Consider the following 21,283-nt stretch of genomic DNA (forward strand, 5'->3'; position numbering starts at 1 on the left):
TTCAGAACTGCTCTATCAAAAGTATGATTTAACTCTGTTAGGTGAATGCACAGATCAGAAATAAGTTTCACAGAATTCTTCTGTGTAGTTTATATATGAAGATATTCCATTTTCCACTATTACCCACTTAGCTCTCTGAATATCCAGTTGCATTTTCTACAGAAAGAGTGTTTCAGAACTGCTCAATCAAAAGTATGGTTTAGCTCTGTTAGCTGAATGCACAGATCAGAATGATGTTTCACAGAATGCTGCTGTGTAGTGTTTATATGGAGATATTCTTTTTACCAATATAGGCCTCTTAGCGCACAGAATGTCCAATTGCAGTTTCTACAGAAAGAGTGTTTCAGAAAGGCTCAATCAAAAGTAAGGTTCAACTCTGTTAGTTGAATGAACAGAACAGAAAGAAGTTTCAGAGAATGATTCTGTGTAGTTTATATTTGAAGATATTCCTTTTTCCACTATTACCTTCTCAGCGCTCCGAATGTCCACTTGCATTTTCTACAGAAAGAGTGTTTCCGAACTGCTCAATCAAAAGTATGGTTTAACTCTGTTAGCTGAATGCACAGATCAGTACGAAGTTTCACAGAATGTTTTTGTGTAGTTTTCATTTGAAGATAGTCCTTTCTCATATATAGGCCTCTTAGCGCTCCGAATATCCAATTGCAGTTTCTACAGAAAGAGTGTTTCAGAACGGCTCAATGAAAAGTAGGGTTCAACTCTTTTAGTTGAATTCACAGAACAGAAAGAAGTTTCACAGAATGCTTCTGTGTAGTATTTATTTGAAGGTATTCCTTTTTCCACTATTAACCTCTTAGCGCTCCAAATGTCCAGTTGCATTTTCTACAGAAGGAGTTTTCAGAACTGCTCAAACTTAAGTGTGGTTTAACCCTGTTAGGTGAATGCACAGATCAGAAAGAAGTTTCACAGAATTCTTCTGTGTAGTTTATATTTGAAGATATTCCATTTTTCACTATTACCCACTTAGCGCTCTGAATCTCCAGTTGCATTATCTACAGAAAGATTGTTTCAGAACTGCTCAATCAAAAGAATGGTTTAACTCTGTTAGCTGAATGCACAGAACAGAAAGAAGTTTCACAGAATGCTGCGGTGTAATGTTTATATGAAGATATTCTTTTTACCAATATAGGCCTCTTAGCGCTCAGAATGTCCAATTGCAGTTTCTACAGAAAGGGTGTTTCAGAAAAGCTCAATCAAAAGTAAGGTTCAACTACGTTAGTTGAATGCACAGAAAAAAAAGAAGTTTCACAGAATGCTTCTGTGTAGTCTATATTTGAATATATTGCTTTTTCCAATACTACCCTCTTAGCGCTCCAAATGTCCAGTTGCATTTTCTACAGAAAGAGTGTTCAGAACTGCTCAATCAAATGTATGATTTAACTCTCTTAGCTGAATGCACAGATTAGAAAGAAGTTGCACAGAATGCTTCTGTGTAGTTTTTATTTGAAGATATTCTTTTTCCCAATATAGGCCTCTAGCGCTCAGATTGTCCAATTGCAGTTTCTACACAAAGAGTGTTTCAGAACTGCTCCTTCAAAAGTAGGGCTCAACTCTGTTATTTGAATGCACAGAACAGAAAGTAGTTTCACAGAATGCTTCTCTGTAATTCATATTTGACGATATTACTTTTTCCACTATTACCCACTTAGAGCTCCGAATGTCCACTTGCATTTTCTACAGAAAGAGTGTTCAGAACTGCTCAATCAAAAGTATGGTTTAACTCTGTTATTTGAATGCACAGATCAGAAAGAAGTTTCACAGAATTCTTCTGTGTAGTTTTTATTTGAAGATATTCCTTTTTCCAATATAGGTCTCTTAGCGCTCAGAATGTCCAATTGCAGTATCTGCAGAAAGAGAGTTTCAGAACTGCTCAATCAAAAGTAAGGTTCAATACTGTTAGTTGAATGCACGGAACAGAAAGAAGTTTCAGAGAATGCTTCTGTGTAGTTTATATTTGAAGATATTCCTTTTTTCACTATTACCCTCTTAGCGCTCCGAATCACCACTTGCATTTTCTACAGAAAGAGTGTTTCAGAACGGCTCAATCAAAAGGAAGGTTCAACTCTTTTAGTTGAATGAACAGAACAGAAAGAAGTTTCACAGAATGCTTCTGTGTAGTATTTAGTTATAGATATTCCTTTTTCAACTATTACCCTCTTAGCGTTCCGAATGTCCACTGGCAGTTTCTACACAATGAGTGTTTCAGAACAGCTCCTTCAAAATAAGGCTCAAATCTGTTAGTTGAATGCAGAGAACAGAAAAGAGTTTCAGAGAATGCTTCTGTGTAGTTTTAATTTGGGGATATTCCTTTTTCCACTAATACAATCTTAGCGCTCCGAATGTCCACTTGCATTTTCTACAGAAAGAGTGTCTCATAAATTCTCAATCAAAAGTATCGTTTAACTCTGTTTGCTGAATGCACAGATCAGAAATAAGTTTCACAGAATGCTTCTGAGTAGTTTATATTTGGAGATATTCTTTTTCCCAATATAGGCCACTTAGCGCTCAGAATGTCCAATTGCAGTTTCTACAGAATGAGTGTTTCAGAAGGCTCAATCAAAAGTAAGGTTCAACTCTGTTAGTTGAATGCACAGAACAGAAAGAAGTTTCACAGAATGCTTCTGTGTAGTTTATATTTGAATGTATTCCTTTTTCCACTATTACCATCTTAGCGCTCCGAATGTCCACTTGCATTTTCTACAGAAAGAGTGTTTCAGAACTGTTCCATCAAAAGTAAGGTTCAACTCTGTTACTTGAATGCACAGAACAGCAAGAAGTTTCACAGAATGCTTCTGTGTAGTTTATATTTGAATATATTCCTTTTTCCAGTATTACCCTCTTAGTGCTCCGAATGTCCACTTGCATTTTCTACAGAAAGAGTGTTCAGAACGGCTCAATCAAAAGTATGGTTTTACTCTGTTATTTGAATGCACATAACAGAAATAAGTTTCACAGAATCCTTCCGTGTAGTATTTTGTTGAAGATATTCCTTTTTCGACTATTATCCTCTTAGCTCTCCGAATGTCCAATTTCAGTTTCTACACAAAGAGTGTTTCAGAACTGCTCCTTCAAAAGTAGGGCTCAACTCTGTTAGTTGAATGCAGAGAACAGAAAGGAGTTACACAGAATGCCTCTGTGTAGTTTATATTTGAATATATTCCCTTTTTCAGTATTACCCTCTTAGCACTCCGAATGTCCACTTGCATTTTCTGCAGAAAGAGTGTTCAGAACTGCTCAATCAAAAGTATGGTTTAACTCTGTTAGCTGAATGCACAGATCAGAAAGAATTTTCACAGAATGCTTCTGTGTACTTTTTATTTGAAGATATTCCTTTCTCCAATATAGGAGTCTTAGCGCTCAGTATGTCCAATTGCAGTATCTACAGAAAGAGTGTTTCTGAACTGCTCAATCAAATGTAAGGTTCAACTCTGTTAGTTGAATGAACGGAACAGAAAGAAGTTTCATAGAATGCTTCTGTGTAGTTTATATTTGAAGATGTTCCTTTTTCCACTATTACCTTCTAAGCGCTCCGAATGTCCACTTGCATTTTCTACAGAAAGAGTGTTTCCGAACTGCTCAATCAAAAGTATGGTTTAATTCTGTTAGCTGAATGCACAGATCAGTACGATGTTTCACGGAATGCTTCTGTGTAGTTTTTATTTGAAGATAGTCCTTTTTCCAATATAGGCCTCTTAGCGCTCCGAATATCCAATTGCAGTTTCTACTGAAAGAGTGTTTCAGAATGGCTCAATCAAAAGTAGGGTTCAACTCTTTTAGTTGAATGCACAGAACAGAAAGTAGTTTCACAGAATGCTTCTGTGTAGTATTTATTTGAATATATTCTGTTTTCCACTATTACCCTCTTAGCGCTCCGAATGTCCACTTGCAGTTTCTACAGAAAGAGTGTTTCAGGACTGCTCCTTCAAAAATAAGGCTCAACCCTGTTAGTTGAAAGCAGAGAACAGAAACAAGTTTCAGAGAATGCCTCTGTGTAGTTTTTATTTGAAGATATTCCTTTTTCCACAATTACCATCTTAGCGCACCGAATGACCACTTGCATTTTCTACAGAAAGAGTGTTTCAGAACTGCTAAATCAAAAGTATCGTTTAACTCTGTTAGCTGAATGCACAGATAAGAAAGAAGTTTCACAGAATGCATCTGTTTAGTTTTTATTTTAAGATATTCTTTATCCCAATATAGGCATCATAGCGCTCAGTATGTTAAATTGCAGTTTCTACAGAAAGAGTGTTTCAGAACGGCTCAATCAAAAGCAAGGTTCAACTCTGTTAGTTGAATGCACAGAACAAAAAGAAGTTTCACAGAATGCTTCTCAGTAGTTTATATTTGAATATATTCCTTTTTCCACTATTACCCTCTTAGCGCTCCGAATGTCCACTTGCATTTTCTACATAAAGAGTGTTCAGAACGGCTCAATCAAAAATATGGTTTTACTCTGTTAGTTAAATGCACATATCAGAAATAAGTTTCAGAGAAGGCTTCTGTGTAGTATTAAGTTGAAGATATTCCTTTTTTGAATATTAACCTCTTAGCGCTCCGAATGTCCACTGGCAGTTTCTACACAAAGAGTTTTTCAGAACTGCTCCATCAAAAGTAATGCTCAACACTGTAAGTTGAATGCAGAGAACAGAAAGTAGTTTCACAGAATGCTTCTGTGTAGTTTATATTTGAATATATTCCTTTTTTCAGTATTACCCTCTTAGCGCTCCGAATGTCCACCTGCATTTTCTACAAAAAGAGTGTTCAGAACTGCTCAATCAAAAGTATGGTTTATCTCTGTTAGCTGAATGCACATATCAGTACGAAGTTTCACAGAATGCTTCTGTGTAGTTTTTATTTGAAGATAGTCCTTTTTCAAATATAGGCCTCTTAGCGCTCCGAATATCCAATTGCAGTTTCTACAGAAAGAGTGTTTCAGAATGGCAAAATGAAAAGTAGGGTTCAACACTTTTAGTTGAATTCACAGAACAGAAAGTAGTTTCACAGATTGCTTCTGTGTAGTATTTATTTGAAGGTATTCCTTTTTCCACTATTACCCTAGTAGCGCTCGGAATGTCCACTTGCAGTTTCTACAGAAAGTGTGTTTCAGGGCTGCTCCTTCAAAAATAAGGCTCAACTCTGTAGTTGAATGCAGAGAACAGAAAGAAGTTTCAGAGAATGCCTCTGTGTAGTTTTTATTTGAAGATATTACTTTTTCCACAATTACCAACTTAGCGCACCGAATGTCCACTTGCATTTTCTACAGAAAGAGTGTTTCAGAACTGCTAAATCAAATGTATCATTTAATTCTGTTAGCTGAATGCACAGATCAGAAAGTAGTTTCAGAGAATGCATCTCTGTAGTTTTTATTTGAAGATATTATTTTTTCAATATAGGACTCTTAGCGTTCAGAAATCCAATTACACTTTCTACAGAAAGAGTGTTTCAGAACTGCTCAATCAAAATTAAGGTTCAACTCTGTTAGTTGAATGCACAGAACAGAATGTAGTTTCACAGAATGCTTCTGTGTAGTTTATATTTGAATATATTCCATTTTCCACTATTACCCACTTAGCGCTCTGAATGTCCAGTTGCATTTTCTACAGAAAGAGTGTTTCAGAACTGCTCAATCAAAAGTATGGTTTAACTCTGTTAGCTGAATGCACAGATCAGAAAGAAGCTTCACAGAATGCTGCTGTGTAGTGTTTATATGAAGATATTCTTTTTAACAATATAGACCTCTTAGATCTCCGAATGTCCACTTGCATTTTCTACAGAAAGTGTGTTCAGAACTGCTCTATCAAAAGTATGGTTTAACTGTGTTAGGTGAATGCACAGATCAGAAATAAGTATCACAGAATTCTTCTGTGTAGTTTATATTTGAAGATATTCCATTTTCCACTACTACCCTCTTAGCGCACCAAATGTCCAGTTGCATTTTCTCCAGAAAGAGTGTTCAGATCTGCTCAATCAAAAGTATGGTTTAACTCTGTTAGCTGAATGCACAGATCAGAAAGAAGTTTCACAGAATGATTCTGTGTAGTTTATATTTGGAGACATTCCTTTTTCCACAATTACCCTCTTAGCGCTCCGAATCTCCACTTGCATTTTCTACAGAAAGAGTGTTTCAGAACGGCTCAATCAAAACTAAGGTTCAACTCTTTTAGTTGAACAAACAGAACAGAAAGAAGTTTCACACAATTCTTCTGTGTAGTTTTTATTTGTAGACATTCTTTTTCCCAATATAGGCCTCTTAGCGCTCAGAATGTCCAATTGCAGTTTCTACAGAAAGAGTGTTTCAGAAAGGCTCAATCAAAAGTAAGGTTCAACTCTGTTAGTTGAATGCACAGAACAGAAAGAAGTTTCATACAATGCTTCTGTGTAGTTTATATTTGAACATATTCTTTTTTCCACTATTACCCACTTAGCGCTACGAATGTCCAGTTGCATTTTCTACAGACAGAGTGTTTCAAAACTGCTCAATCAAAAGTATGGTTTAACTCTGTTAGCTGAATGCTCAGATCAGAAAGAAGTTTCACAGAATGCTTCTGTGTAGTTTATATTTGAATATATTACTTTTTCCACTACTACGCTCTTAGCGCTCCAAATGTCCAGTTGCATTTTCTACAGAAAGAGTGTTCAGATCTGCTCAATCAAAAGTATGGTTTAACTCTGTTAGCTGAATGCACAGATCAGAAAGAAGTTTCACCGAATGATTCTGTGTAGTTTATATTTGAAGACATTCTTTTTTCCACTATTACCCTCTTAGCGCTCCAAATCTCCACTTGCATTTTCTACAAAAAGAGTGTTTCATAACTGCTCAATCAAAAATATGTTTTATCTCTGTTAACTGAATTTACAGATCAGAAATAAGTTTCACAGAATGCATCTGTGTAGTTTTTATTTGAAGATATTCTTTTTCCCAATGTAGGCCTCTTAGCGCTTAGCATGTCCAATTGCAGTTTCTACAGAAAGAGTGTTTCAGAACGGCTCAATCAAAAGTAAGGTTCAACTCTGTTAGTTGAATGCACAGAACAGAAAGAATTTTCACAGAATGCTACTGTGTAGTTTATATTTGAATATATTCCTTTTTCCACTATTACCCTCTTAGCGCTCCGAATGTCCACTTGCATTTTCTACAGAAAGTGTGTTCAGAACTGCGCAATCAAAATTATGGTTTAACTCTGTTAGCTTAATGAACATATCAGAAATAAGTTTCACACAATGCTTCTGTGTAGTTTTTATTTGAAGATATTATTTTTCCCAATAGAGGCCTCTTAGCGCTCAGAATGTCCAATTGCAGTTTCTACAGAAAGAGTGTTTCCGAAAGGCTCAATCAAAAGTAAGGTTCAACTCTGTTAGTTGAATGCACAGAACAGAAAGAAGTTTCATACAATGCTTCTGTGTAGTTTATATTTGAACATATTCTTTTTTCCACTATTACCCACTTAGCGCTACGAATGTCCAGTTGCATTTTCTACAGACAGAGTGTTTCAAAACTGCTCAATCAAAAGTATGGTTTAACTCTGTTAGCTGAATGCTCAGATCAGAAAGAAGTTTCACAGAATGCTTCTGTGTAGTTTATAATTGAATATATTCCTTTTTCCACTACTACTCTCTTAGCGCTCCAAATGTCCAGTTGCATTTTCTACAGAAAGTGTGTTCAGATCTGCTCAATCAAAAGTATGGTTTAACTCTGTTAGCTGAATGCACAGATCAGAAAGAAGTTTCACAGAATGATTCTGTGTAGTTTATATTTGGAGACATTCCTTTTTCCACTATTACCCTCTTAGCGCTCCGAATCTCCACTTGCATTTTCTACAGAAAGAGTGTTTCAGAACGGCTCAATCAAAACTAAGGTTCAACTATTTTAGTTGAACAAACAGAACAGAAAGAAGTTTCACACAATTCTTCTGTGTAGTTTTAATTTGTAGACATTCTTTTTCCCAATATAGGCCTCTTAGCGCTCAGAATGTCCAATTGCAGTTTCTACAGAAAGAGTGTTTCAGAACGGCTCAATCAAAAGTAAGGTTCAACTCTGTTAGTTGAATGCACAGAACAGAAAGAAGTTTCATACAATGCTTCTGTGTAGTTTATATTTGAACATATTCTTTTTTCCACTATTACCCACTTAGCGCTACGAATGTCCAGTTGCATTTTCTACAGACAGAGTGTTTCAAAACTGCTCAATCAAAAGTATGGTTTAACTCTGTTAGCTGAATGCTCAGATCAGACAGAAGTTTCACAGAATGCTTCTGTGTAGTTTATATTTGAATATATTCCTTTTTCCACTACTACGCCCTTAGCGCTCCAAATGTCCAGTTGCATTTTCTACAGAAAGAGTGTTCAGATCTGCTCAATCAAAAGTATGGTTTAACTCTGTTAGCTGAATGCACAGATCAGAAAGAAGTTTCACCGAATGATTCTGTGTAGTTTATATTTGAAGACATTCCTTTTTCCACTATTACCCTCTTAGCGCTCCGAATCTCCACTTGCATTTTCTACCAAAAGAGTGTTTCATAACTGCTCAATCAAAAATATGTTTTATCTCTGTTAACTGAATTTACAGATCAGAAATAAGTTTCACAGAATGCATCTGTGTAGTTTTTATTTGAAGATATTCTTTTTCCCAATTTAGGCCTCTTAGCGCTTAGCATGTCCAATTGCAGTTTCTACAGAAAGAGTGTTTCAGAACGGCTCAATCAAAAGTAAGGTTCAACTCTGTTAGTTGAATGCACAGAACAGAAAGAATTTTCTCAGAATTCTACTGTGTAGTTTATATTTGAATATATTCCTTTTTCCACTATTACCCTCTTAGCGCTCCGAATGTCCACTTGCATTTTCTACAGAAAGAGTGTTCAGAACTGCGGAATCAAAAGTATGGTTTAACTCTGTTAGCTTAATGAACATATCAGAAATAAGTTTCACACAATGCTTCGGTGTAGTTTTTATTTGAAGGTATTATTTTTCCCAATAGAGGCCTCTTAGCGCTCAGAAAGTCCAATTACAGTTTCTACAGAAAGAGTGTTTCAGAAAGGCTCAATCAAAAGTAAGGTTCAACTCTGTTAGTTGAATGCACAGAACAGAAAGAAGTTTCATACAATGCTTCTGTGTATTTTATATTTGAACATATTCTTTTTTCCACTATTACCCACTTAGCGCTACGAATGTCCAGTTGCATTTTCTACAGACAGAGTGTTTCAAGACTGCTCAATCAAAAGTATGGTTTAACTCTGTTAGCTGAATGCTCAGATCAGAAAGAAGTTTCACAGAATGCTTCTGTGTAGTTTATATTTGAATATATTCCTTTTTCCACTACTACTCTCTTAGCGGTCCAAATGTCCAGTTGCATTTTCTACAGAAAGAGAGTTCAGATCTGCTCAATCAAAAGTATGGTTTAACTCCGTTAGCTGAATGCACAGATCAGAAAGAAGTTTCACAGAATGATTCTGTGTAGTTTATATTTGGAGACATTGCTTTTTCCACTATTACCCTCTTAGCGCTCCGAATCTCCACTTGCATTTTCTACAGAAAGAGTGTTTCAGAACGGCTCAATCAAAACTAAGGTTCAACTCTTTTAGTTGAACAAACAGAACAGAAAGAAGTTTCACACAATTCTTCTGTGTAGTTTTAATTTGTAGACATTCTTTTTCCCAATATAGGCCTCTTAGCGCTCAGAATGTCCAATTGCAGTTACTACAGAAAGAGTGTTTCAGAACGGCTCAATCAAAAGTAAAGTTCAACTCTGTTAGTTGAATGCACAGAACAGAAAGAAGTTTCATACAATGCTTCTGTGTAGTTTATATTTGAACATATTCTTTTTTCCACTATTAACCACTTAGCGCTACGAATGTCCAGTTGCATTTTCTACAGACAGAGTGTTTCAAAACTGCTCAATCAAATGTATGGTTTAACTCTGTTAGCTGAATTCTCAGATCAGAAAGAAGTTTCACAGAATGCTTCTGTGTAGTTTATATTTGAATATATTCCTTTTTCCACTACTACGCTCTTAGCGCTCCAAATGTCCAGTTGCATTTTCTACAGAAAGAGTGTTCAGATCTGCTCAATCAAAAGTATGGTTTAACTCTGTTAGCTGAATGCACAGATCAGAAAGAAGTTTCACCGAATGATTCTGTGTAGTTTATATTTGAAGACATTCCTTTTTCCACTATTACCCTCTTAGCGCTCCGAATCTCCACTTGCATTTTCTACCAAAAGAGTGTTTCATAACTGCTCAATCAAAAATATGTTTTATCTCTGTTAACTGAATTTACAGATCAGAAATAAGTTTCACAGAATGCATCTGTGTAGTTTTTATTTGAAGATATTCTTTTTCCCAATGTAGGCCTCTTAGCGCTTAGCATGTCCAATTGCAGTTTCTACAGAAAGAGTGTTTCAGAACGGCTCAATCAAAAGTAAGGTTCAACTCTGTTAGTTGAATGCACAGAACAGAAACAATTTTCACAGAATGCTATTGTGTAGTTTATATTTGAATATACTCCTTTTTCCACTATTACCCTCTTAGCGCTCCGAATGTCCACTTGCATTTTCTACAGAAAGAGTGTTCAGAACTGCGCAATCAAAAGTATGGTTTAACTCTGTTAGCTTAATGAACATATCAGAAATAAGTTTCACACAATGCTTCTGTGTAGTTTTTATTTGAAGATATTTTTTTTCCCAATAGAGGCCTCTTAGCGCTCAGAATGTCCAATTGCAGTTTCTACAGAAAGAGTGTTTCAGAAAGGCTCAATCAAAAGTAAGGTTCAACTCTGTTAGTTGAATGCACAGAACAGAAAGAAGTTTCACACAATGCTTCTGTGTAGTTTATATTTGAACATATTCTTTTTTCCACTATTACCCACTTAGCGCTACGAATGTCCAGTTGCATTTTCTACAGACAGAGTGTTTCAAAACTGCTCAATCAAAAGTATGGTTTAACTCTGTTAGCTGAATGCTCAGATCAGAAAGAAGTTTCACAGAATGCTTCTGTGTACTTTATATTTGAATATATTCCTTTTTCCACTACTACTCTCTTAGCGCTCCAAATGTCCAGTTGCATTTTCTCCAGAAAGAGTGCTCAGATCTGCTCAATCAAAAGTATGGTTTAACTCTGTTAGCTGAATGCACAGATCAGAAAGAAGTTTCACAGAATGATTCTGTGTAGTTTATATTTGGAGACATTCCTTTTTCCACAATTACCCTCTTAGCGCTCCGAATCTCCACTTGCATTTTCTACAGAAATAGTGTTTCAGAACGGCTCAATCAAAACTAAGGTTCAACACTTTTAGTTGAACAAACAGAACAGAAAGAAGTTTCACACAATTCTTCTGTGTAGTTTTTATTTGTAGACATTCTTTTTCCCAATATAGGCCTCTTAGCGCTCAGAATGTCCAATTGCAGTTTCTACAGAAAGAGTGTTTCAGAAAGGCTCAATCAAAAGTAAGGTTCAACTCTGTTAGTTGAATGCACAGAACAGAAAGAAGTTTCATACAATGCTTCTGTGTAGTTTATATTTGAACATATTCTTTTTTCCACTATTACCCACTTAGCGCTACGAATGTCCAGTTGCATTTTCTACAGACAGAGTGTTTCAAAACTGCTCAATCAAAAGTATGGTTTAACTCTGTTAGCTGAATGCTCAGATCAGAAAGAAGTTTCACAGAATGCTTCTGTGTAGTTTATATTTGAATATATTCCTTTTTCCACTACTACGCTCTTAGCGCTCCAAATGTCCAGTTGCATTTTCTACAGAAAGAGTGTTCAGATCTGCTCAATCAAAAGTATGGTTTAACTCTGTTAGCTGAATGCACAGATCAGAAAGAAGTTTCACCGAATGATTCTGTGTAGTTTATATTTGAAGACATTCTTTTTTCCACTATTACCCTCTTAGCGCTCCGAATCTACACTTGCATTTTCTACAAAAAGAGTGTTTCATAACTGCTCAATCAAAAATATGTTTTATCTCTGTTAACTGAATTTACAGATCAGAAATAAGTTTCACAGAATGCATCTGTGTAGTTTTTATTTGAAGATATTCTTTTTCCCAATGTAGGCCTCTTAGCGCTTAGCATGTCCAATTGCAGTATCTACAGAAAGAGTGTTTCAGAACGGCTCAATCAAAAGTAAGGTTCAACTCTGTTAGTTGAATGCACAGAACAGAAAGAATTTTCACAGAATGCTACTGTGTAGTTTATATTTGAATATATTCCTTTTTCCACTATTACCCTCTTAGCGCTCCGAATGTCCACTTGCATTTTCTACAGAAAGTGTGTTCAGAACTGCGCAATCGAAATTATGGTTTAACTCTGTTAGCTTAATGAACATATCAGAAATAAGTTTCACACAATGCTTCTGTGTAGTTTTTATTTGAAGATATTATTTTTCCCAATAGAGGCCTCTTAGCGCTCAGAATGTCCAATTGCAGTTTCTACAGAAAGAGTGTTTCCGAAAGGCTCAATCAAAAGTAAGGTTCAACTCTGTTAGTTGAATGCACAGAACAGAAAGAAGTTTCATACAATGCTTCTGTGTAGTTTATATTTGAACATATTCTTTTTTCCACTATTACCCACTTAGCGCTACGAATGTCCAGTTGCATTTTCTACAGACAGAGTGTTTCAAAACTGCTCAATCAAAAGTATGGTTTAACTCTGTTAGCTGAATGCTCAGATCAGAAAGAAGTTTCACAGAATGCTTCTGTGTAGTTTATATTTGAATATATTCCTTTTTCCACTACTACTCTCTTAGCGCTCCAAATGTCCAGTTGCATTTTCTACAGAAAGAGTGTTCAGATCTGCTCAATCAAAAGTATGGTTTAACTCTGTTAGCTGAATGCACAGATCAGAAAGAAGTTTCACAGAATGATTCTGTGTAGTTTATATTTGGAGACATTCCTTTTTCCACTATTACCCTCTTAGCGCTCCGAATCTCCACTTGCATTTTCTACAGAAAGAGTGTTTCAGAACGGCTCAATCAAAACTAAGGTTCAACTATTTTAGTTGAACAAACAGAACAGAAAGAAGTTTCACACAATTCTTCTGTGTAGTTTTAATTTGTAGACATTCTTTTTCCCAATATAGGCCTCTTAGCGCTCAGAATGTCCAATTGCAGTTTCTACAGAAAGAGTGTTTCAGAACGGCTCAATCAAAAGTAAGGTTCAACTCTGTTAGTTGAATGCACAGAACAGAAAGAAGTTTCATACAATGCTTCTGTGTAGTTTATATTTGAACATATTCTTTTTTCCACTATTACCCACTTAGCGCTACGAATGTCCAGTTGCATTTTCTACAGACAGAGTGTTTCAAAACTGCTCAATCAAAAGTATGGTTTAACTCTGTTAGCTGAATGCTCAGATCAGACAGAAGTTTCACAGAATGCTTCTGTGTAGTTTATATTTGAATATATTCCTTTTTCCACTACTACGCTCTTAGCGCTCCAAATGTCCAGTTGCATTTTCTACAGAAAGAGTGTTCAGATCTGCTCAATCAAAAGTATGGTTTAACTCTGTTAGCTGAATGCACAGATCAGAAAGAAGTTTCACCGAATGATTCTGTGTAGTTTATATTTGAAGATATTCCTTTTTCCACTATTACCCTCTTAGCGCTCCGAATCTCCACTTGCATTTTCTACCAAAAGAGTGTTTCATAACTGCTCAATCAAAAATATGTTTTATCTCTGTTAACTGAATTTACAGATCAGAAATAAGTTTCACAGAATGCATCTGTGTAGTTTTTATTTGAAGATATTCTTTTTCCCAATGTAGGCCTCTAAGCGCTTAGCATGTCCAATTGCAGTTTCTACAGAAAGAGTGTTTCAGAACGGCTCAATCAAAAGTAAGGTTCAACTCTGTTAGTTGAATGCACAGAACAGAAAGAATTTTCACAGAATTCTACTGTGTAGTTTATATTTGAATATATTCCTTTTTCCACTATTACCCTCTTAGCGCTCCGAATGTCCACTTGCATTTTCTACAGAAAGAGTGTTCAGAACTGCGGAATCAAAAGTATGGTTTAACTCTGTTAGCTTAATGAACATATCAGAAATAAATTTCACACAATGCTTCTGTGTAGTTTTTATTTGAAGGTATTTTTTTTCCCAATAGAGGCCTCTTAGCGCTCAGAATGTCCAATTACAGTTTCTACAGAAAGAGTGTTTCAGAAAGGCTCAATCAAAAGTAAGGTTCAACTCTGTTAGTTGAATGCACAGAACAGAAAGAAGTTTCATACAATGCTTCTGTGTATTTTATATTTGAACATATTCTTTTTTCCACTATTACCCACTTAGCGCTACGAATGTCCAGTTGCATTTTCTACAGACAGAGTGTTTCAAGACTGCTCAATCAAAAGTATGGTTTAACTCTGTTAGCTGAATGCTCAGATCAGAAAGAAGTTTCACAGAATGCTTCTGTGTAGTTTATATTTGAATATATTCCTTTTTCCACTACTACTCTCTTAGCGGTCCAAATGTCCAGTTGCATTTTCTACAGAAAGAGTGTTCAGATCTGCTCAATCAAAAGTATGGTTTAACTCCGTTAGCTGAATGCACAGATCAGAAAGAAGTTTCACAGAATGATTCTGTGTAGTTTATATTTGGAGACATTGCTTTTTCCACTATTACCCGCTTAGCGCTCCGAATCTCCACTTGCATTTTCTACAGAAAGAGTGTTTCAGAACGGCTCAATCAAAACTAAGGTTCAACTCTTTTAGTTGAACAAACAGAACAGAAAGAAGTTTCACACAATTCTTCTGTGTAGTTTTAATTTGTAGACATTCTTTTTCCCAATATAGGCCTCTTAGCGCTCAGAATGTCCAATTGCAGTTTCTACAGAAAGAGTGTTTCAGAACGGCTCAATCAAAAGTAAAGTTCAACTCTGTTAGTTGAATGCACAGAACAGAAAGAAGTTTCATACAATGCTTCTGTGTAGTTTATATTTGAACATATTCTTTTTTCCACTATTACCCACTTAGCGCTACGAATGTCCAGTTGCATTTTCTACAGACAGAGTGTTTCAAAACTGCTCAATCAAAAGTATGGTTTAACTCTGTTAGCTGAATTCTCAGATCAGAAAGAAGTTTCACAGAATGCTTCTGTGTAGTTTATATTTGAATATATTCCTTTTTCCACTACTACGCTCTTAGCGCTCCAAATGTCCAGTTGCATTTTCTACAGAAAGAGTGTTCAGATCTGCTCAATCAAAAGTATGGTTTAACTCTGTTAGCTGAATGCACAGATCAGAAAGAAGTTTCACCGAATGATTCTGTGTAGTTTATATTTGAAGACATTCCTTTTTCCACTATTACCCTCTTAGCGCTCCGAATCTCCACTTGCATTTTCTACCAAAAGAGTGTTTCATAACTGCTCAATCAAAAATATGTTTTATCTCTGTTAACTGAATTTACAGATCAGAAATAAGTTTCACAGAATGCATCTGTGTAGTTTTTATTTGAAGATATTCTTTTTCCCAATGTAGGCCTCTTAGCGCTTAGCATGTCCAATTGCAGTTTCTACAGAAAGAGTGTTTCAGAACGGCTCAATCAAAAGTAAGGTTCAACTCTGTTAGTTGAATGCACAGAACAGAAAGAATTTTCACAGAATGCTATTGTGTAGTTTATATTTGAATATACTCCTTTTTCCACTATTACCCTCTTAGCGCTCCGAATGTCCACTTGCATTTTCTACAGAAAGAGTGTTCAGAACTGCGCAATCAAAAGTATGGTTTAACTCTGTTAGCTTAATGAACATATCAGAAATAAGTTTCACACAATGCTTCTGTGTAGTTTTTATTTGAAGATATTTTTTTTCCCAATAGAGGCCTCTTAGCGCTCAGAATGTCCAATTGCAGTTTCTACAGAAAGAGTGTTTCAGAAAGGCTCAATCAAAAGTAAGGTTCAACTCTGTTAGTTGAATGCACAGAACAGAAAGAAGTTTCACACAATGCTTCTGTGTAGTTTATATTTGAACATATTCTTTTTTCCACTATTACCCACTTAGCGCTACGAATGTCCAGTTGCATTTTCTACAGACAGAGTGTTTCAAAACTGCTCAATCAAAAGTATGGTTTAACTCTGTTAGCTGAATGCTCAGATCAGAAAGAAGTTTCACAGAATGCTTCTGTGTACTTTATATTTGAATATATTCTTTTTTCCACTACTACTCTCTTAGCGCTCCAAATGTCCAGTTGCATTTTCTCCAGAAAGAGTGTTCAGATCTGCTCAATCAAAAGTATGGTTTAACTCTGTTAGCTGAATGCACAGATCAGAAAGAAGTTTCACAGAATGATTCTGTGTAGTTTATATTTGGAGACATTCCTTTTTCCACTATTACCCTCTTAGCGCTCCGAATCTCCACTTGCATTTTCTACAGAAAGAGTGTTTCAGAACGGCTCAATCAAAACTAAGGTTCAACTATTTTAGTTGAACAAACAGAACAGAAAGAAGTTTCACACAATTCTTCTGTGTAGTTTTAATTTGTAGACATTCTTTTTCCCAATATAGGCCTCTTAGCGCTCAGAATGTCCAATTGCAGTTTCTACAGAAAGAGTGTTTCAGAACGGCTCAATCAAAAGTAAGGTTCAACTCTGTTAGTTGAATGCACAGAACAGAAAGAAGTTTCATACAATGCTTCTGTGTAGTTTATATTTGAACATATTCTTTTTTCCACTATTACCCACTTAGCGCTACGAATGTCCAGTTGCATTTTCTACAGACAGAGTGTTTCAAAACTGCTCAATCAAAAGTATGGTTTAACTCTGTTAGCTGAATGCTCAGATCAGACAGAAGTTTCACAGAATGCTTCTGTGTAGTTTATATTTGAATATATTCCTTTTTCCACTACTACGCTCTTAGCGCTCCAAATGTCCAGTTGCATTTTCTACAGAAAGAGTGTTCAGATCTGCTCAATCAAAAGTATGGTTTAACTCTGTTAGCTGAATGCACAGATCAGAAAGAAGTTTCACCGAATGATTCTGTGTAGTTTATATTTGAAGACATTAATTTTTCCACTATTACCCTCTTAGCGCTCCGAATCTCCACTTGCATTTTCTACCAAAAGAGTGTTTCATAACTGCTCAATCAAAAATATGTTTTATCTCTGTTAACTGAATTTACAGATCAGAAATAAGTTTCACAGAATGCATCTGTGTAGTTTTTATTTGAAGATATTCTTTTTCCCAATGTAGGCCTCTAAGCGCTTACCATGTCCAATTGCAGTTTCTACAGAAAGAGTGTTTCAGAACGGCTCAATCAAAAGTAAGGTTCAACTCTGTTAGTTGAATGCACAGAACAGAAAGAATTTTCACAGAATTCTACTGTGTAGTTTATATTTGAATATATTCCTTTTTCCACTATTACCCTCTTAGCGCTCCGAATGTCCACTTGCATTTTCTACAGAAAGAGTGTTCAGAACTGCGGAATCAAAAGTATGGTTTAACTCTGTTAGCTTAATGAACATAACAGAAATAAGTTTCACACAATGCTTCTGTGTAGTTTTTATTTGAAGGTATTATTTTTCCCAATAGAGGCCTCTTAGCGCTCAGAATGTCCAATTACAGTTTCTACAGAAAGAGTGTTTCAGAAAGGCTCAATCAAAAGTAAGGTTCAACTCTGTTAGTTGAATGCACAGAACAGAAAGAAGTTTCATACAATGCTTCTGTGTATTTTATATTTGAACATATTCTTTTTTCCACTATTACCCACTTAGCGCTACGAATGTCCAGTTGCATTTTCTACAGACAGAGTGTTTCAAGACTGCTCAATCAAAAGTATGGTTTAACTCTGTTAGCTGAATGCTCAGATCAGAAAGAAGTTTCACAGAATGCTTCTGTGTAGTTTATATTTGAATATATTCCTTTTTCCACTACTACTCTCTTAGCGGTCCAAATGTCCAGTTGCATTTTCTACAGAAAGAGTGTTCAGATCTGCTCAATCAAAAGTATGGTTTAACTCCGTTAGCTGAATGCACAGATCAGAAAGAAGTTTCACAGAATGATTCTGTGTAGTTTATATTTGGAGACATTGCTTTTTCCACTATTACCCTCTTAGCGCTCCGAATCTCCACTTGCATTTTCTACAGAAAGAGTGTTTCAGAACGGCTCAATCAAAACTAAGGTTCAAATCTTTTAGTTGTACAAACAGAACAGAAAGAAGTTTCACACAATTCTTCTGTGTAGTTTTAATTTGTAGACATTCTTTTTCCCAATATAGGCCTCTTAGCGCTCAGAATGTCCAATTGCAGTTTCTACAGAAAGAGTGTTTCAGAACGGCTCAATCAAAAGTAAAGTTCAACTCTGTTAGTTGAATGCACAGAACAGAAAGAAGTTTCATACAATGCTTCTGTGTAGTTTATATTTGAACATATTCTTTTTTCCACTATTACCCACTTAGCGCTACGAATGTCCAGTTGCATTTTCTACAGACAGAGTGTTTCAAAACTGCTCAATCAAAAGTATGGTTTAACTCTGTTAGCTGAATTCTCAGATCAGAAAGAAGTTTCACAGAATGCTTCTGTGTAGTTTATATTTGAATATATTCCTTTTTCCACTACTACGCTCTTAGCGCTCCAAATGTCCAGTTGCATTTTCTACAGAAAGAGTGTTCAGATCTGCTCAATCAAAAGTATGGTTTAACTCTGTTAGCTGAATGCACAGATCAGAAAGAAGTTTCACCGAATGATTCTGTGTAGTTTATATTTGAAGACATTCCTTTTTCCACTATTACCCTCTTAGCGCTCCGAATCTCCACTTGCATTTTCTACCAAAAGAGTGTTTCATAACTGCTCAATCAAAAATATGTTTTATCTCTGTTAACTGAATTTACAGATCAGAAATAAGTTTCACAGAATGCATCTGTGTAGTTTTTATTTGAAGATATTCTTTTTCCCAATGTAGGCCTCTTAGCGCTTAGCATGTCCAATTGCAGTTTCTACAGAAAGAGTGTTTCAGAACGGCTCAATCAAAAGTAAGGTTCAACTCTGTTAGTTGAATGCACAGAACAGAAAGAATTTTCACAGAATGCTATTGTGTAGTTTATATTTGAATATACTCCTTTTTCCACTATTACCCTCTTAGCGCTCCGAATGTCCACTTGCATTTTCTACAGAAAGAGTGTTCAGAACTGCGCAATCAAAAGCATGGTTTAACTCTGTTAGCTTAATGAACATATCAGAAATAAGTTTCACACAATGCTTCTGTGTAGTTTTTATTTGAAGATATTTTTTTTCCCAATAGAGGCCTCTTAGCGCTCAGAATGTCCAATTGCAGTTTCTACAGAAAGAGTGTTTCAGAAAGGCTCAATCAAAAGTAAGGTTCAACTCTGTTAGTTGAATGCACAGAACAGAAAGAAGTTTCACACAATGCTTCTGTGTAGTTTATATTTGAACATATTCTTTTTTCCACTATTACCCACTTAGCGCTACGAATGTCCAGTTGCATTTTCTACAGACAGAGTGTTTCAAAACTGCTCAATCAAAAGTATGGTTTAACTCTGTTAGCTGAATGCTCAGATCAGAAAGAAGTTTCACAGAATGCTTCTGTGTAGTTTATATTTGAATATATTCTTTTTTCCACTACTACTCTCTTAGCGCTCCAAATGTCCAGTTGCATTTTCTCCAGAAAGAGTGTTCAGATCTGCTCAATCAAAAGTATGGTTTAACTCTGTTAGCTGAATGCACAGATCAGAAAGAAGTTTCACAGAATGATTCTGTGTAGTTTATATTTGGAGACATTCCTTTTTCCACAATTACCCTCTTAGCGCTCCGAATCTCCACTTGCATTTTCTACAGAAAGAGTGTTTCAGAACGGCTCAATCAAAACTAAGGTTCAACTCTTTTAGTTGAACAAACAGAACAGAAAGAAGTTTCACACAATTCTTCTGTGTAGTTTTTATTTGTAGACATTCTTTTTCCCAATATAGGCCTCTTAGCGCTCAGAATGTCCAATTGCAGTTTCTACAGAAAGAGTGTTTCAGAAAGGCTCAATCAAAAGTAAGGTTCAACTCTGTTAGTTGAATGCACAGAACAGAAAGAATTTTCACAGAATGCTACTGTGTAGTTTATATTTGAATATATTCCTTTTTCCACTATTACCCTCTTAGCGCTCAGAATGTCCACTTGCATTTTCTACAGAAAGAGTGTTCAGAACTGTGCAATCAAAAGTATGGTTTAACTCTGTTAGCTTAATGAACATATCAGAAATAAGTTTCACACAATGCTTCTGTGTAGTTTTTATTTGAAGATATTATTTTTCCCAATATAGGCCTCTTAGCGCTCAGAATGTCCAATTGCAGTTTCTACAGAAAGAGTGTTTCAGAAAGGCTCAATCCAAAGTAAGGTTCAACTCTGTTACTTGAATGCACAGAACAGAAAGAAGTTTCATACAATGATTCTGTGTAGTTTATATTTGAACATATTCTTTTTTCCACTATTACCCACTTAGCGCTACGAATGTCCAGTTGCATTTTCTACAGACAGAGTGTTTCAAAACTGCTCAATCAAAAGTATGGTTTAACTCTGTTAGCTGAATGCTCAGATCAGAAAGAAGTTTCACAGAATGTTTCTGTGTAGTTTATATTTGAATATATTCCTTTTTCCACTACTACACTCTTAGTGCTCCAAATGTCCAGTTGCATTTTCTACAGAAAGAGTGTTCAGATCTGCTCAATCAAAAGTGTGGTTTTATTCTGTCAGCTGAATGCACAGATCAGAAAGAAGTTTCACAGAATGATTCTGTGTAGTTTATATTTGGAGACATTCCTTTTTCCACTATTACCCTCTTAGCGCTCCGAATCTCCACTTGCATTTTCTACAAAAAGAGTGTTTCATAACTGCTCAATCAAAAATATGTTTTATCTATGTTAACTGAATTTACAGATCAGAAATAAGTTTCACAGAATGCATCTGTGTAGTTTTTATTTGAAGATATTCTTTTTCCCAATGTAGGCCTCATAGCGCTTAGCATGTCCAATTGCAGTTTCTACAGAAAGAGTGTTTCAGAACGGCTCAATCCAAAGTAAGGTTCAACTCTGTTAGTTGAATGCACAGAACAGGAAGAAGTTTCATACAATGCTTCTGTGTAGTTTATATTTGAACATATTCTTTTTTCCACTATTACCCACTTAGCGCTACGAATGTCCAGTTGCATTTTCTACAGACAGAGTGTTTCAAAACTGCTCAATCAAAAGTATGGTTTAACTCTGTTAGCTGAATGCTCAGATCAGAAAGAAGTTTCACAGAATGCTTCTGTGTAGTTTATATTTGAATATATTCCTTTTTCCACTAC

This window comes from Symphalangus syndactylus, chromosome X, assembly GCF_028878055.3.
Source record: "Symphalangus syndactylus isolate Jambi chromosome X, NHGRI_mSymSyn1-v2.1_pri, whole genome shotgun sequence".
NCBI classification, from domain to species: domain Eukaryota; kingdom Metazoa; phylum Chordata; class Mammalia; order Primates; family Hylobatidae; genus Symphalangus; species Symphalangus syndactylus.